The sequence below is a fragment of the Microtus ochrogaster genome, chromosome 10, assembly GCF_000317375.1.
Source record: "Microtus ochrogaster isolate Prairie Vole_2 chromosome 10, MicOch1.0, whole genome shotgun sequence".
Classification (NCBI taxonomy): Eukaryota; Metazoa; Chordata; class Mammalia; order Rodentia; family Cricetidae; genus Microtus; species Microtus ochrogaster.
This window is the reverse complement of record NC_022016.1, coordinates 54,748,234-54,759,579: the sequence shown is the minus strand read 5'-3', so window position 1 is coordinate 54,759,579 and position 11,346 is coordinate 54,748,234.

Genomic DNA, 11,346 nt, shown 5'->3' with positions numbered 1-11,346 from the left:
GTCAGAGGCAGTGTGGTGGGCTAGGGGAGATTTGGGGGTCCCCTGTCAGAGGCAGTGTGGTGGGCTGGGGGAGGTTTGGGGGTCCTTTGTCAGGCTACTTGATCCTCGTGATAAATTTGAAAGCCATCTTATAGTAAAGATCCATTTGTATTTATGGTTAAATCTGTTTCTCAAGGATTGGGCTATGCCCCACCTGTAATCGTAACTACAAATGGTTCTGTGCTGCCTGTTCCAGAAAACACAACTGTGTTGTTCATTCAGGAGGTTGTTTGCTTGGTTTTTGAAGACAGGGTTTCTCAGTAGCTATGGAGCCTGTCCTGGAACTCCCTGGGTTTGGGGTGAAAAGGCAGCAAAGGTTAATTCTCCCAAGGGTCACGACTGACTCACTGGCCCTCTTGCTTCCAGTAGGCTAGTTTTAGTTTTCATAATGTTTTAAAAGAAAATTTAGACTGCTTACATGCTTCACGATGACTAGAAAATTCTTTTTAAATTTAAAATTTGTTTGTGTGTGTGTATGCACAGGTGTGCATGTATGTGTGTGCGTGTGTGGTTTTCTCTTTTCATTTTTACATGTTTGGGGCTTAGATCATCAGGCTTTCATGGCAAGCACCCCACGTTACCCCTGTACCCTTTCAGAGCTAAGTATCTGGGGTTAGGGTGTCGCTCCAGGAATAGGGTGTGCTTAAGCATTCACGAGGGGCACGGTGGTGGCTGTCACATGTGTAAGCGGATCGAAACCTAGCTTGCAGGCAGCCATCTTATTCTGTCGCAAGCCCAGCCGTGTTCCAGAGAGGCTGGAGGGAAGAGAATTCAGTTCTGAGCCTGCTCACCTGAGATGACTGTGGCAGGAGGGACAGAGGTGGCCTCTGGGGCTTGAGGTGGCTTGCTCCCATGCCTGTATGTACCTAATGCAGTGTACCTGCAGCTGAACCCTTGGAGCCTGCAAGGCTGGTGTATAAAGTGGGGACCGTGGTACGCACTCACTCAGAGGGCTGCCTGCAGGACTCAAATGACACAATGGATTCCAGGTCCTTGGTCTCATTCCTGGGCCTCAGCAACTGCCTGTATTGCTTACTTTTCTGGTTGCTGTGACCAAACGCTTGACAAAAATCAGCTTGAGCCAGGAAAGATTCACCCTGGGTCATGGCTTAAGAGGGTCCAGTTTATCACAGCAGGGAAGACGGAACAGCCGGAGCTGTGATGGTGGCCTGTGGGGGGCTGCTTGCTCCCTTCTTAGGAAGCAAAGCGCTTGGGCTGGAAGCAGTGCCAGGCTACAGTGCTCAAAGCCCTTGACTCCAAAGCCAACGTCCCCTGCATTCCCCCATTCTTCTGTCTAGAAGATTCCACAGCCTTCATGAACAGCACCACCAGCTGGAGACCCCGTGTTCACACACTTGAACCTGTGGGGAACAAAGTCACTCTGCATATGAATGTTATTGTACCTCAGGGCAGGGCGGTTGGGTGTGTGATGAGTGTGTTAATTTTATGCCATGGTATAAGACTACCAGCGCAAATTGAGGGTGGCAGGATTTGCTGGGGGTTCCCATTTCAGGACTTTCCATCCATCATGGCGGGGGGGGGGGGGGACGACACACGGCTGAGGAACTCAGTTCGTGGATTAGTGGAAATCTGTGGCAGAGGCTGTGCCCGCCGCGTTTGAGCAGAAAACAGAATGAGGCCGAATCCGGGTGCCAGATTCTACCTTGGAAGGCTCGCCCCTCCCTGGCGGCTCGCTGTGGTTAGCTAGACCTCCCCTTCCCGAAGGTCCCAGATCCTCCCAAAGTCTCTCCACCAGATGGAGGATCAGTGCGCAAAAGTGAGCCTGCGGGGGGCATTTTAGACTCTCTCCCTATGAGAGTGGCCTTCAGTTAAAGCTGGGTGAAACATGAGTGCTCATAACAACACTATTTACGAGAGCCAGAGGGCTGGAAATAATCCCAGTGTCCACTCATCAGTGAACAATGATGCAAATTCTCTCTCTCTCTCTCTCTCTCTCTCTCTCTCTCTCTCTCCCCCCCATCTCCCTCCCCAGTTTCTCTCATGAGGGAATATTAGTTAGCCTTTAAAAAGGAAGAAAAGAGCCGTGGAAGTGGCCCTGTAGGTAAAGCACTTATCAAGCCTGGCAGCCTGAGTTTCATCCCTGGAGCTCACATGGCGAAAGGAGAGAAGTGACTTTCACAGCTTCTCCTCTGAATTCTGCTCACACCTTGTGGCACTCCAGCATCACTAAACACACACACACACACACACAAGCGCACGCACACAAATAAAGAAAAAGGAAGACTATCCTTTTCGTAACTTGGATGAGCCTTGACGACATCGCACTCCCCTAAGGGAATCAAGCCATCTTGAAAAGGCAAATGCCCAGGGCTAGAGAGATGGTGCGCAGGTTGGGAGCGCATGCTGCCCTTTGCAAAGGACTTGGGTTCGATCCCCCACACTCACAGAGTGGCTGACAACCATCTGTCGCCCCAGTTCTAGGGAGAGCCAACAGGTACACACGTGGTGCATATTCCTGCGTGCAGGCAGAACATTCATACACATAAAGTAAAAATAAGTCTTAAAATACATTTTTTTAAAAAAAGAAAAGGCAAATGCCACTTTAACAAGGTACCTAGAGAAGCTGGCTCCCCCAAAAGCATCAGAATGGCGCTTGCCAGGAGCTGAGGAAGAGGGAGGGTGGGATTCTGTGCTCCGAGGGTGGAGCTACAGTTTGAGGACAAGGAAAGGGTTCAGAGGTGGAGGTGGTGGTGCTCTCGTGATGCCGTCGTTAGCAGAGCTGAACCGCCCACTTAAAAACACTCAAGCGGCGCATTTCTGTTGTTGTTGTTGTTGTTGTTATTTTTCAAGACAGGGTTTGTCTGTGCAGCCCTGGCTGTCCTGGAACTCGCTCTGTAGACCAGGCTAGCCTCGAACTCAGAGACTCGCCTGCCTCTGCCCCCCAAGTGCTGGGATTAAAGGCGTGCGCCATCACTGCCAGGTAAAGGGGCACATTTTATACCATATGTATTTCACCCCAATAACAAAAGCCAAGTAAGGCTTCACCTGTTCCAGAAAAGAAACCGCCTCATTTCTTGGTTCTGTTGCAGGGTGCATCAGGAGCTCCTTTTCGACCTGGACCATGGGGTTTTATCTTTTCCTTTATGACTCCATCTTATTACATGGTCATTACTCTAAGGAATTAAAGGACAGTTAAGCATAAGGAGAAAGCTAGCCACGTGCCCGTCCCGCTGCAGCAAGCATTGCTAGTGCTCAGCACGCCTCCTTCCAGGCCTTTGCTAGCACTTTGCACGCCATTACACACTCGTCCGTAGACATTTCTACGGTCTTGCATTCAGGCGGAAAATCAGGTCATAGCATAAAAGAGTGATATGTAGCCTACTTTCCCTGCTAAATAATAAATATGCGAGCAGCTTCTACATCAGGCACAAGTCCGCATCATCGTTTTTAACAGCTGCCCAGCGTCCCCCTGAGCACGTGGGTGTAATGTCCTTATTTAACCAAGTCTCCAGCCAGAGACTCCAAAAAGTTCCAGGGTTTGTTGCTGTAAGCAAGCTGTGATGGATATAATAATACTGGCATCGTTATTGTTTGCTAGGTAGCAGACCCCTCTTTGTATATAGCAGAGGCTGGCCTCAAATTCAATATGAAGTTCAGAGAGGCCTTGAGCTCATGACAATCCTCTTGCCTCAGCCTCCTGAGTGCTGAGATTAAAGGCTTGTGCCACCGGGCCTAACCCCATCTAGTGCTTAAGAAACCAAAATGGTGTCAAAAAGTCCTGGGCTGGTGGCTCCCTCTCAGGCTCCATCTATTAGTGCTGATTAGTGCAATTCTTGACTCTCATCGGAGAAAGGTTTTCATCCCCCTCCCCCACCAGTGGTTGGAGGTCGATAGAGAGAGCCACAGCTAGTCAGAACAGGAGAATGAGTAATTCTGGAGTCCCTATCCCTAAATGCGATTGTTTGTGCTGCACCCACTCCCACTAAGGCTGGAGAACATCACTGAAGATTGGGTGGAAAGATTCTAAGAACGGAGGGACCAGGAAAACTCCTTCAAATTATTGTGTTCTGGACATGATAGGGAAGCTGTACGCATGGACCCCCCCAACAGCCGTGATGCCCGCACATGGCTGAACTGGTCATCATTCTATCACAGAGACGGGGAGCTGCATGCATGGACCCCTCAACAGCCGTGATGCCCGCACATGGCTGAACCAGTCGCTATTCCATCACAGAGAGGGGGTGGGCTCACTTCTAGTTGAGAAGTTACATGCCCTCCAAAGTTGCTAGAAGAGGGAGACTCAGGTTTTTCTTCAGGGGGTGGCCCCTGGTAGGTGACCCTTACTCCAGTGGATAACCCTGCATATCCGGGGAGCACCTACTGGACTTAGTGAACTTAACACAAAGAGGGTTGGTGTTGTGGGGAACCACACACACACACACACACACACACACACACACACCTTTTTTTTTTTTCAGTTTTTTGAGACAGGGTTTCTCTGTGTTGTCTGACTGTTCTGGAACTCACACTGTATACCAGGGTGGCCTTGAACTCACAAAGATCCACCTGCCTCTGTGTCACTAGTGCTGGGATTAAAGGAATGTGCCACCACCTTCCTGCTCCCTTTTGGTTTTTGAGACAGGTTTTTTCTGTGTAGCCCAAGCTATCCTGGAACTCTGTAGACCAGACTGGCCGTGAACACAGAGATCTCCTTGCCTCTGCCTCCATCATACCTGGCTGTAGCCCGCACCTTTAACCCCAGCACTCATAAGGCAGAGGCAGGTGGATCTCTGTGAGTTCGAGACCAACCTGGTCTAAGAGTGTGTTCCAAGACAGGCTCCAAAGCTACAGAGAAACCCTGTCTTAAAAAACAAAACAAAACAAAACAAAACAAAACAAAACAAAACAAAACAAAAGCAAGTTCCTGAACTAACTGGGCACGCTCCTCTGCTGGGAGGGAGTGGACCTCGCATAACTGAAGCCCAGAGCTTAATCCCCTGCACTGTATAAAACTGGGTATGATGGCGCATGCCCACAGTCCCAGCGCTCAGGAAGGAGAAGGTCAAGAGTTCAAAGGCCAGCCTGGGCTACATAAAACCCTGGGGACTGTAGAGATGACTCGGCAGTTATGAGCACCGGCTGCCCTTGAAGAGAACCCGGGTTTAGTTCCCAGTGCGCATTGTTGTTCACAGTGGTCTGTAACTCCGGTACCAAAGGATCTGACACCCTCGTCTGGCTTCCATGGGCACCAGGAATGTATTAGGAGCAGATACAAACCCACAGGCAAAACAATCATACACAGAAAATATAAATAAATAAATAAATAAATAAATAAATAAATAAATATTTTTTTAAAAAAAATGTTTGTGGACTTCTTAACAATGATACCGATTTCTCCCCTGGCCACTGACAGCCTTTGACCTGGGTGGGCACTGCCAGGCAGCAGCAGGCTGGGTCATCAGTTGCCCTCTGAACCCAAGAGAAGCACACCGTGTGCCTTAGCTTGCCTTGACAGCAGAGACCTAAGAGGTGAGGCATCCAACCCTAAATTCTGATCATCCTTATCGAAGGTTCTCAGATTTCGCCAGCCTGTTGCCTCTGTGTGCACATGCCCTCTGGAACAGGAGCCACACACACAGGCCTGGGAAAAGAAGTCAGCATCGGCTCCTGGAGACATTGGTTGACTTTACCGTACGGGGCTTAGAAGAGGGCAGGAAATGCCAGCAGGCGGAGGATGGCCAGGAAGGGTGAGCTGCAAGCTGAGAACCCTGGAAATGTGTCTCAGACTGTGTCCAATGAAGCCAGGTTCGGCCACATGTCCTCAACGAGGCAATTAAAAGAGCCAAGTTAGGGGGCTGGAGAGATGGCTCACTGGTTAAGAGCACCGCCTGCTCTTCCAAAGGTCCTGAGTTCAATTCCCAGCAACCACATGGTGGCTCACAACCATCTGTAATGAGATCAGGTGCTATTCTGGCCTGCAGGCAGAGTACTGAGAATACTGTATACATAATAAATAAATAAATCTTAAAAAAAAAAAAGAGCCAAGTTAACAGAGGAAAACAGAGAAAGATTTCAATGTGGGCACACCTGGAAGAGGGGCAAAAGATCCAGTGACTCCGTCACCCTCAACCCTAAATCTATCTTCAACATCCTGACCTGAGGCTAGGGCTTAAACAGGAAGCAAGAGATATGTATAATCAAACAGTTGGGCCAGGTGTGGGCCCCTGCCCACCACTGTCTCAGCTCCCAGTGTCCAGGGCCTCAGCTGGTTTCTGTCCCAGCAGGAGACTCCTGGGGAAACTCTAATTTCTTGGGGTCTATTCTCTCAATCACTAGTCCGATAGCTAAAAGGGGTGAACCAGTGTCTCTTTAGGATGTATGAATCCTTTTATGTATTTATTTATTTATTTTTAATTGAATTGCATTGGTGTTTTGCCGTGGTGTCGGGTCCCTGGAACTGCAATTACAGACAGTTGTGAGCTGCCATGTGGGTGCTGGGAGCTGAACTCAGGTCCTCTGGAAGAGCAGTCAATGCTCTTAACCACTGAGCCATCTCTCCAGCCCCGGATGTATATATTCTTGCCAGGGATGCAGGTTCTGAGAATGTCACAAGGCCACCGTCACTGACGCCCAGTGGGGGGAAGGAAAGCCACCTTCCTACACCCGACCTTGGGCCCCTAACAAGGCAGAGAGGCCCCTCGTGGCTTCAGGTCCTGTGAACTTGAGAGCAGACTGGTAAGGTCTGAGGGGGGCAGGTGGGATTATGGACAGTGCCCGATTGTCCTGGGTACCACACAGGAGCTAAATCTTCCCACGCCCAGCCCCAGATATGGCTGGAAGTCACATTTTAAAGATCCATGTAGAGTTTGCGTGTATTCGAACTCTTAACTCCTAATTTACATTCTTTTTGCCTGCTTCTTCTGAGAGTTGGTTTTTCATCTTGTTCTTATTTCCTGACTTGAAAGCTGTCCTCTCTGGTTCTATTCTTCCGGTACCCTGGTAATTCAGCTTGCTACCTGGCTTATGAAATCTTAAAATTAATCAATGTCTCATTTTCGCCCCCAGAATGAAAAACTGCCTTAAACGCTGTAGCTTCATTAGCCAGCCTCCAGCCGTGCGCTGGCGTGCCTGTGTTTTTTTAACTTTGCTCATTTTTTTTTTAACCCTCGGAAGACATCGTTATAATTTTATATGTAGTCAATGACTAACATGAATTATTTAGAAAGATCTTCGTTTCCAAATAATGGTTCTTTTTGCAGTTACCGTTTCTTTATTAATTTATGATATAAACGCACTGCGGTCTGAAAACATCCTGTGTAATTTTAATGCTTTGAAACTTGCTCAGACTGAAGGTCCCACGACACATTGGGTTGTTGGGTTTCCGTGAGCGCTGGAAGGGAAAGGGGAGTCTGCAGGTGCGTGCGCATGCGCTGTAGGTGCCTCCTGGGTCAGGCCTGGGAACTGGGCATCTTCTGTGACTGCTTTTGTCTGTTGGTCCCAGTAATTACTGGAGCGCTGGGTTACAATCTCCTGGGATTGTGGTTTGTCTGCTTCTCTTTGTCATTCTGCTTTCCTCTTTTGACTATCCCTTCTGGAAAGTATGTTATTAAGTACACACAATTTTAAGATTGCTGTATCTTCTGGAAAATTGAACTTTTTAACATTATAAAGTGACCTCACATATATATATATATATACACACACAATATGCACATACAATATATGCGCATATATACATGTACATATGCTATACATATACATGTACATATGCTATACATGTATATATACAATATTTACATATACACATTATACACACACAATATATATGTATATAGATTGCCTTAAAAGCCACATCTCGCTGTGCGGGCATCCCTGTTTTTTAGCATTGGTTACGGTTTGAATGTTTCTCCCACTAGAACTCATGTCAGACGATGAAAGCGGAACCACAATTTGAAAGATGTTTTATATTTATTTGTTTAATTATGTATGGGGAGGGGCTAATGCCATGGTTGGCATGTAGAGGTTGGAGGACCAATCAGAGTTCTCCTTCTGCCATGGGGGCTCAAGGATGGAACTAAGATCATCACACCCGATAGCACCCACCCTCACCAGGTGAGACACCTTAACCCCAGCCCCCCAGCCCCGACTCCGGTACTGGGAACTGAAGGGTCCTCCACCCCTGGCAGGCAATTGCTTTGCCCTAAGAGGCAGGCAGAGCCTTTGTGAAGCACGTGGCCTCATGAGGGCACTACCCTCCTAAATGGGCAGAGGACAGAAGTAGTCTGTCTGTCTGTCTCTCTTGTTCTCTTTCCCCTCTTTTCATCTCTTTGCCTTTCTGCCTTCTTCTATGTTAAGACACAACAAAGAAGCCCTTGCCAGATGCTCGCACTATGACCTTGGGCTGCCCAGCCCATAGCACGGTTCTTTGCAGATTGATTACCCAGTCTCAGGTATATAGTCTTTACATTTGACTCAAATATTTATTTCAGCAACCTCATTATTATTGTTGTCTGTACATTCACTGTTAGGTCCAAAAGAAACTCATGACCAAGTGGCTGTCTGTGGACCTATCAACATACCTTCATACCTTGTAAGCCTGCTGTTTCAGTCACTCTCTCCCTTCTTGTCTTCCTCTCTCTGTCCACTCTCTCTTGCCCTTCCCTCTTGGTCTTCTCTCCCAGTCTGTGCCCCACCCCTATGGTCCACTCCAGTCTGCTGGCCATGTTCCGTCTGCTGCTCTCCCCGCTCTGGACTCTTCCAGATGCCTCTGGTTGTACTCTCCCTCATCTCTACAATAAAACCCTTCCCCTCAGCCATACCTTGGAGTGGTCGCGTCTTCAGTTTATACATCTGGTATGGAAACTCTCGGTTTATACACTGGGCTCATTTAGAGCTGCTACTTGGGATCGTTTTCTAGCTGCCTGAAGTAAAATATCTAGAACATCTGGGATGTTTGAGTTTGCTGGTCACCAACCGCTTCGGTCACCTCTTCTCTCGTTTCTCTCCTCCTTTCCTCTCCCCTCTCTCCTTCCCTCTTCTTCCTCGTTTTCTTTCTTGTTTTGGAAAGGGGATCCAGGGCCCTGTGGATGCCAGGCAATATTCTGCCTCAGTCTTACGTTTCAATTTTCATTTGTGTGAGCGTGTCACCTGCTCGGCTACTTTTATCTCAGCTACCTAATAAGCCGAGAGTGTGAAATGCCAGCTCAGGATTCTACATCAGCAAAAAGTGTCCCCCAAGAATGAAGAAGACACACGGTCATTCCCCTGGGTTTCCCTCAGGGTTCTCTCACTCCAAACCTGTTCACTAATAAGCCCCAAAATTTGTGAAATCAGGAGGAGAGTAGGGGGGCTATCCGATATCCATTTTCTTCCTACTTATCTTTTATTTTTCTTTATATTTATCCATTTTTGAAATAAGTCTCACCAAATAACTCTGGCTGTCCCAAATCTCACTCTGTAGACCAGACTGGCCTCGAACTCACAGAGAACCACCTGCCTCTGCCTCCCGAGTGCTAGGATCAAAGGTGTGCACCACTACACCCAGCCCTCAGTCATTTCTTACCCAACTTCTACCTTAGTTCAAACTACCATTGTCTCCCACTCAAACCACAGCACCAGCTCCTGACTGGGCTCTATGTCTCCTTGTTTGTTTGTTTTGTGTGTGTCTGGGCACCCTCACACTAATGCCACGCTGCCTGTGGAGGTCAGAGGCTAGCTGGTGGGGGTGGATTTCTCCCAGGCACGTGTGTTCTGGGGACTGAACTTGGGTCTTCGGTCTTGGTAGCGAGTGCCTTTACCTGCTGAGCCGTCCACCCACCCTCTGTTTCGTTTCTTGCCACCCACATCCTATTTTCGGCTCAGCATCCTTTTTTAAATGTAAGAGAGATGTTCTTTCTCTGCTCCAACCCTCCAAAGCCTTCTCACCACACAACAAAATGCAAATTCAGGGCCTGTGTGTGCAGAAGCCCCAGCTATTCCCGTCCTACACAGGTGCTTCTCCAGACACACCTGGGTCCTGCTCACCTCCCTTAGCTCATCTCAGGGCCTCCTCTAGAAACTTCCCCACAACCCCCACCAAGGCCAGCTCCACTCTCCTCCTGCCTGGAATGTCCTTACCGGCTTCCAGCATCTCTGCCTCCTTCCCTTCATTCCTATGTCTGTTCAAGTGTTTGTTCATCCGGAAGGGCTGTCCCCACCTTTCGAAAGCAGGGCCCTGAGGTGCTATCTTGTGTGTACTCTGACAAATAAAGCTTGTCTGAAGACCAGAGGACGGGGCTAACCACTAGTTAACCAGAGAGGTCTGGAGGTTTATATGGATAGATAGGAAGTGATATGGCTGGGCGGTGGGAAGAATATAAGGCAGGAGGAGACAGGCGCTTGGTCCCTTTTTCGGCTGAGGAGTTAGCAAAGTAAGAGCTGGCTGTGGCTGACTCTCTGTCTTTCTGATCTTTCAGCATTTACCCTGATATCTGACTTTGGGTTTTTACTATTAAGACCAATTAGAATCCATGCAGCAAGGAGTTCCACCACTCCCTGGTCCCTTCTGCACTTTAATTTTCTCTGTACGTTAGGACCCCGTGACATTCATGTCTACGTTCTAGGCTCTAAGCTTCCTGAGGCCAAGAACCTTGTCTCATTCACCTCGTTTATCCGCAGTTCTAGAACACTTGCTGGCACAGGAGAGCCTCTCAGCACATGCCTGTGGACTAAACCATCATCCCTTGTGTGTATGCTTTACGGCAAGAACACAAGTGAAGACTATTTTAATACGCACATGGCTCAAGCCTCCGACTCCAGCAGCTTGCTGCTGTAGATTGGGTTTAATTCCCTGGTTGTATTAACACCCGATTTGGGTGGTGACAAGTTCTCGGTTCTCCTAAGAGGGCTCCCCAGTTATCTCTGGGTCTCCACAGAGAAAGGCTCACAGGAGTGGCCCTGGGAATCTGGGCAAGAGAGAGCTACTTGCTAAATCTGCAGGAATTCTGTGAGCTGGGTGTTACTCTGTGGTAGTTTGAAATTGGCCCCAGTGGGAATATTTACCTCATGGAAGTGAGCAAAAGCCGCAAAGCTGAGGAGTTTTGATTTTTTTTTTTTAAAAACCCATTTTCTAACACAAGGATCTCCCAACTGGTTAGTAAAGATGATCCCCAGGTGGCCTCTGGGCTCCTCCGGCAGGGGCCCCAGTGAAGGCTCCTGGAGTCCCACCCCCACTGCCATTCTGAGAAGGCCAGTGTCCCTGCCAAGGCTGCATGCCATAGCCTGTCAGCCAGGAAGGGCAAAGTTCAGGCCTGGCTCGTACAGAAACGGAGCAAGTGGGGGTCTAGAAAGATGGCTCAGTGGATAAGA